Genomic DNA, 6,833 nt, shown 5'->3' with positions numbered 1-6,833 from the left:
GTTGTCTCTGGATCAGCTGAACTCACAAAATCATTTATGGCCATAGTAAAGCTAGAAGGTTGGGTGTGGCAGGAGCAGTCACTGGAGAAATCCATAAAAAGAAGAGATTTCCAGAAAGGACCTGTATTTCTTTAAGTAAGTTATTAATTTCCTTCTTAAAATCCTCTACCAGCATCATGAGATATGATTTTAGATTCTAATTTCAGTTTCATAAGTGACTTCTCTCTAATTGTTCTTTGTTAGATGCAACAGATAACCACCAATGAGTTACAAACATATTACAGTACTGTGGGACCTGTTACTTAACATCTTGATCATTGTATGAATGATGAGGAAAGGAAATATTTATTTGTTTAGCTCAGCATCTCAGAGTGAGAACTGGAGCAGAGACACCCAGTGAAGATTATCAGGGCTGATCTGGGGCTTCCTGGACATCCAGTTACATAATGATGTAGCATTCTTCTGGGAGAGATGGAGCTTGTGTCTTTAGAGCTCTACAGATGAGATTTCCAAACACTGCAGAATCTGGGATGAAACTGTGGTGGCTCCAGTGAGGCCACTTCATATAACTGGCTTGAAAACAAATCTTCCAGGGTGAGTGTAACTGCAGAAGCCAAGAGCCAGACCAAGCCTAGATGAAGAAACTGGAGCACAGATGCAAGGCAGGTCCAAATGAGTGAAGAAAAGATAGATAGACAAGGGAAGTACATATAAGGAGACATCACTTTAAAGTTAGTATTCTTGTTTTGTTTTTCTATTGTTGTAATAAGACCAGGATCAAGGGTGCCTTACAGAAGAAACAGTTTATTAGGGATTTCCAGATTCAGTGAATGAATCCATGACAATCATGGTAGGGAGCATGGCCATAGCCCTCTACTGTGCAAAAACAATCTCACAGTTACTAAAGGGCACAAAAGTCATCATAACATAGGGCCATAGAGTCATAAAATGGGGTATCATACTCTTCTCTCCCTCAGTCAAAGAGGTTCAACTCTCTTAGGGAAACATATGTCCTGGGAGGGTGAAGAAAATGACGTTAAAGAAATGTAGTGGCTAGTTTTGTGTCAACTTGACACAGCTGGAGTTATCACAGAAAAAGGAACTTCAGTTGAGGAAATGCCTCCATGAGATCCAACTGTAAGGCATTTTCTCAATTAGTGATCAAGGGGGAAAGGCCCCGTTGGGTGGGACCATCTCTGGGCTGGTAGTCTTGGGTTCTATAAGAGAGCAGGCTGAGCACACCAGGGGAAGCAAGCCAGTAAGTAACATCCCTCTGCATGTCAGTAAGTAATGGCCTCTGCATCAGCTCCTGCTTCCTGACCTGTTTGAGTTCTAGTCCTGACTTCCTTGGTGATAATCAGCAGTATGGAAGTGTAAGCCTAATGAGCCCTTTCCTCCCCAACATGCTTCTTGGTCATGATGTTTGTACAAATTGGTACCAGCATAGTGGGGTATTCCTGTGACAACCTGACCATGTTTTGGGGAGGACTGTGGAAGGACTTTGGAACTTTGGGCTTGAAGAGCCATTCGTTGTTAAGAGCTCTGTCAGATGTTGTGTAGGAGCTTGGAAGATAATGTTGAGAACAGTGCAGAAGATGGAGATCTGGCTTGTGAAATTTCAGAGGGAAAATTAAAGACTCTTTTCAGGGCCATTGCTGTTTTGATTGTGAAGATTCTGTAGTTCTGGTTAGCTGGGACAGAAGAATCAGCTGTGATTAACAAGATACCAGAACTACTAAAGCAAAACCTTTGCATTACTGGGACTATTGATACTGGTTAGCTGGAGCTAAGAAATTAGCAGTGATTAAGAAGAGACCAGCATCGTTGAGGTGACATCTTCTGAATCCACAGAGCCCTTGCTTGGCTACTGCCTAGACCTAGAATAGCATCCTTAGAAGAGGAAGATCTATAATCTTGGGACAGTTTCCTAGTGTGTTCATGTACAAAATAAATGATCCTTAGCATTCTTTTGGTTGAAGTCTTGTTTGTGTGTGTGTGTGTGTGTGTGTGTGTGTGTGTGTGTGTGTGTGTGTGTGCGTGCATTGTATTGAGTCTTCTAATTAGCAGAGCCATCCCTTTAGACTTCCTTGAACACTGAGCCCTCAGGGCCCCAGCAGACAAGGTCCTCCCAATAATTCATCTCCCTCTGCCACTGCCACTCTATATCTTAGACAAGGCTGGGACATGAGGACACTTTCTATAGTTCTATAGTTCACTCTGTGAACATATGTCTGGTCAAATCAATGAACTGAGTAGGTTGCACAGAGCAGGCAGGCTAGAGCTGCATTTACATGGTAGTGACTCAGGAGGACCAGGAAAGACTCAGGAATTCTCCATTCTAAAGCAATACAACATGTAGATATATACAGGCAATAGAACATTGGATATGTAACTCTAGAAGGACAACATGAACCTTTGTTGTATGGGTTCTTCTTAGCATTATTTGAAGACTGTGGAGCTAGTTCAGTAGCTAATAGGACATAATACTCTTCCTGAAAACCTGAGCTCAGTGTCCACCATCTGTATCAGGTTGCTCAAAACTTCATATAACTCCATCTCCAGAGGGATCTGACAATTCTCACCTCCTCAGACTCCTGCATTCAGTGCACATATACCCTTCTAAAATAATGCACACATCCTAAATTTAATATCTTAGAAAAGCATAGATTAGAAGTACAAATTCCACTCTGCCTACAGTTAGAGCCTAAATGAAGTAACTTTAGGAATTTCAGGACTGTTCCTATCCTTAAAAGTCAGCACTGGTATTTCTGAGGGGCTTCAGCCTTCCCCTGGCCTTAGCTGGGTGGGCTACAAGCCTGTTCAGTTTTGACTGTTGGTTCTCTCGTCATTGCTGGAGTGTGCAGGATGCTGATGAAAGGCTCAGTGATGAAAAGGCAAACCCTTCCTGTTCAGAGGAGAATCTCGCCAGGAAACATTTAGCATCTGTTATGTTTCTTCATCCCCCCACTTCATCTGCCAATGGTAAGTGTCCCATGTCTGTCTCTATCACAGCACTGCTCCTGTGCCTCTCATGGCTGACCTTGTTATGTGATGACCTGTGTCTCCTATGTAGTTCCCATGTCTGCCTTTTCTCTTGTTCACCTATCTGGACCTGCCATCCATCTGACCTCCAGTTCCTTCTATCAGGACTGATCCTGCTCATTGCTTCTGCCATTAAACTCAACTCTGCATCTTTGCTTTCAAGACAGTGACATGAAGTGACCTCACTTGCAGCCACCACAGTTTCTCCAGCTTCTCCCCCTAAACCCTGGTACATCCTCTCATCTATCAAGATTCTACTTATATTTCTCTGTTTCTCTGCTTCTCAGAACTTCTGAAAGCTCTTGAATTCTGCTGTAATAGTCACTTAGCCTTTCATAGTCTTTTCTGTAACACGTGCATATATGTACACAGATGGATTTAGAGAGATGGATTTATTGTATGTTGTGTAATATGTAATCTGAGAATTAATATTAGTGATTAAATTTGAACTAGATGAATCTGTGTTTCTCTCAGCCAGGGTAAAAACAAACAAACAAACAAACAACAGAAAACAGAACTCTCTGATCACTTGCTTCTATTACAACTGCTATGTCTTAAGCCCAGTGGTAATGGTGCGCTCCTTTCATTCCAGTAGTGGGGAGGCAGTGGCATGTGGATCTCTGAGTTTGCAGCCACCCTGTTTTGTAGAACAAATTCCAGAACAATCAGGACAATAGAACAATAGAAAAACCCTCTCACAAAAACTAAAAACAAACAACAAAAAGAAAACAAACAAAAAAAACCCACTGTATTGTATTATGATGTTATAGATATTTCATAAATTGTGACATTAAAAAATAGAAATGAATTTACTGTGTTTCTGACACAGCATGCCTGTACGGGCTAGATTTGTGTCAACTTGACACAGCTGGAGTTATCACAGAGAAAGGAGCTTCAGTTGAGGAAATGCCTCCATGAGAACCAACTATAAGGCATTTTCTCAATTAGTGATCAAGGGGGAAAGGCCCCTTGTGGGTGGTACCATCTCTAGGCTGGTAGTCTTGGGTTCTATAAGAAAGCAAGCTGAGCAAGCCAGTGGAGGGAAGCCATTAAAGAACATCCCTCCATGGCCTCTGCATCAGCTCTTACTTCCTGACCTGCTTGAGTCCCAGTCCTGACTTCCTTGGTGATGAACAGCAGTGTGGAAGTATAAGCTGAATAAACCCTTTCCTCCCCAACTTGCTTCCTGGTCATTATGTTTTGTCCATGAATAGACACCCTGACTAAGACAATGTCCAAAATAAACAAAAGTTATATGCACTCAGGAATGTCTCCTCAAACTGAAGGAAGGACTGGAACCACATGGAACAATGAGTGAAACAACAACAACAACAACAACAAAAAAAATCCCTCAAACCCTGAGAATGAACTCTACAGAGAAAAGATAACTCCAAAGTCAGTCACAGAGCGTCTAAGACATTCCTACAGCTCTTGGCCTTTCCGGGTATAGCTGAGAGTCAATGGTAGGTACAGCAAAAGAAGCAGGCACTCTGCTCGGGGACAAAGGACACTGCATGTTCTCCTAGGGTTTCCATTGTTCTACTGCTCACATATGCAGCCTTGTGTATAAAGAACTGTCTTACAGGAAAGCATTGGTCAAAGGTGACCTACCATCATTTTGGAGCTTGCCTCTTAACTTTCAACTGACCCTATCCAGTTTGAAATCTCTGAGTAATCATGTCTTCCAGGAGTGACTTCATTACCTACATCTGCAGGTGGCAGGGGCCTAGATTCTGTGCCTGTTGAGGAATCTCATCTATAGAGCTCTAAAGGACTCAAGTATCATCTCTCTCAGAAGCAGGACACATTCTTATAGAACTGGGTTCCAAGAAGGCCCAGAAAGGTCCTGGCAACTCCTCAACAGGAATCTCTGCTTCAGTTCTCACTCTGAGACTCTGAGATACACAGAAATAAATATTTCCTTTGCTCCTAATTCATATAATGGCCAAGCTGTGATGATATGAGTAACTCAATATCTTGTGGATATTTTCTAGCTTACATAAACAATCCTTGAGAGAACATTCGTGGTCATAACAGTAAGAATGTTTGTGGGTAAAGAGGACACTGTGACCATTGGTTCCAGGAGCTGAAGATTGCCACCTGACCGTCAGTAAGCCCCTGGACTCTTCCCCCTCCCTTGGAACCTCCTCTTACTTATGCTTGTATTGCCACTCCTGAATAAAGCTTTTCAGAGCTTGATCAGTATTATTGACTTGCTCTCATTCTTCCTTTCTCTTTCCATTCCACTCTCTCACTCCCTTGCCCTGGGTCCATGCTGATTATCCCTGTAGGTCAGGGCATAACTCTGGTGTAAAATGTGCTTGTGACTCTTTCATGGGTATCACTTTCATCTATGAAAGGAAAATTAGAGAGAAGTCAGTTCTGAAATAGACACCACAGGCAGTAGAATGGTAGGCACCGTCTTGAAAGCTCTATATATTTACATATATAAATATACAGAGAGAATTCCTCTTTTTTTCTGCCTATTCCCACATCCAAGCTTCTAGCTTTACTGTGGGTATAAAATGCTTTGTGAGTTCAACCCAACCAGAGCCAACATGAAGACTGCCATCATCTTAGTTCTGGTTGGCTTCATCCACCATGGAGATAATCATTGCCTGTGTTCTGTCTAATCCCAAAAGTAAGTGTGTAAAAGAGAGCCATGCTACCCTGATATAGCTGTCTCTTGTGAGGCTATGCAGGTGCCTGGCAAACACAGAAGTGGATGCTCACAGTCAGCTATTGGATGGAACACAGGGTCCCCAATGAAGGAGCTAGAGAAAGTACCCAAGGAGCTAAAGGGGTCTGCAACCCTATAGGTGGAATAGCAATATGAACTAACCAGTACCCCCAGAGCTCGTGTCTCTAGCTGCATATGTAGCAGAATATGGCCTAGTCCTCGGCATGGCATACAGCACCAAGCACTACAGTTACCTAAAACCATTGGCAGAGGAGGAGAGGAGAATAGCAGCGGAGGAAAAGAAGAGACTAGATGAATTGAAACGGATTGAGAGAGAACTGGCAGAAGCTGGCTGCAAGTGAGGCTACTTCATGTCGCTGTCTTGAAAGCAATGCTATATAGAGTTAAGTTTAACTGTACAAGCAAAAAAACAGGACCTGGATGAAGGAACTGGAGGACAGATGGAAGGCAGGTCCAGATTGCTGAACAAGAAGAAAGACAGACAATGGAGCAACATCAAGGAGACATAGGTCATCACATAACAGAGTAAGCCATGAGAGATGCAGGAACAATGTTGTTATAGAGACAGACATGGGACACCAAACATTAGCAGATAAAGTGGGGGAGGGGAATCAAGGAAACATAACAGATGCTAAATCTTTCCTGGTGAGATTCTCCTCTGAACAGGAAGGGTTTGCCTTTTCAACACCAAGTTTTTGCAGCATCCTCCCTAAACTCCAGCAACACCAAGAGAACCAACAGTTAAAACTGGACAGGATTTTATCCCATCCAATTAAGGCCAGGGGGGTTGACCCCCCCCCAGATACCAGTCCTTGAAGTATAGGAAGGGTTCCTAAATTCCTAGAACTATTTCACTTAGGTTCTAATGTCCTAGGTAGTCAGCAATTAGCCCTTCTTATATTTGCTTTCTAGATTAATTAAAATTGATTTACACCTACTGCTTTATGAAGGTATATGTGCACTAAGTGCAGGATTCAGAGTAGATCAGAGGTGTCAGATCCCTCTGGAGCTGGAAGTATAGGGAGATCTGAGCTAGCTGGTATAGATGCTAGACATTGAGCTCAGGTTCTCTGGAAGAGCATTGTGTCGT

General features: G+C 42.7%; 1 pseudogene; it reads left to right on the top strand.

Moving 5' to 3' along the window:
* Positions 5,939 to 6,072, top strand: Atp5k-ps3 (ATP synthase, H+ transporting, mitochondrial F1F0 complex, subunit E, pseudogene 3; annotated as a pseudogene).

This window comes from Mus musculus, chromosome 11 (assembly GCF_000001635.26).
Source record: "Mus musculus strain C57BL/6J chromosome 11, GRCm38.p6 C57BL/6J".
Classification (NCBI taxonomy): Eukaryota; Metazoa; Chordata; class Mammalia; order Rodentia; family Muridae; genus Mus; species Mus musculus.
This window is presented reverse-complemented; position numbering and strand designations above follow the sequence as displayed.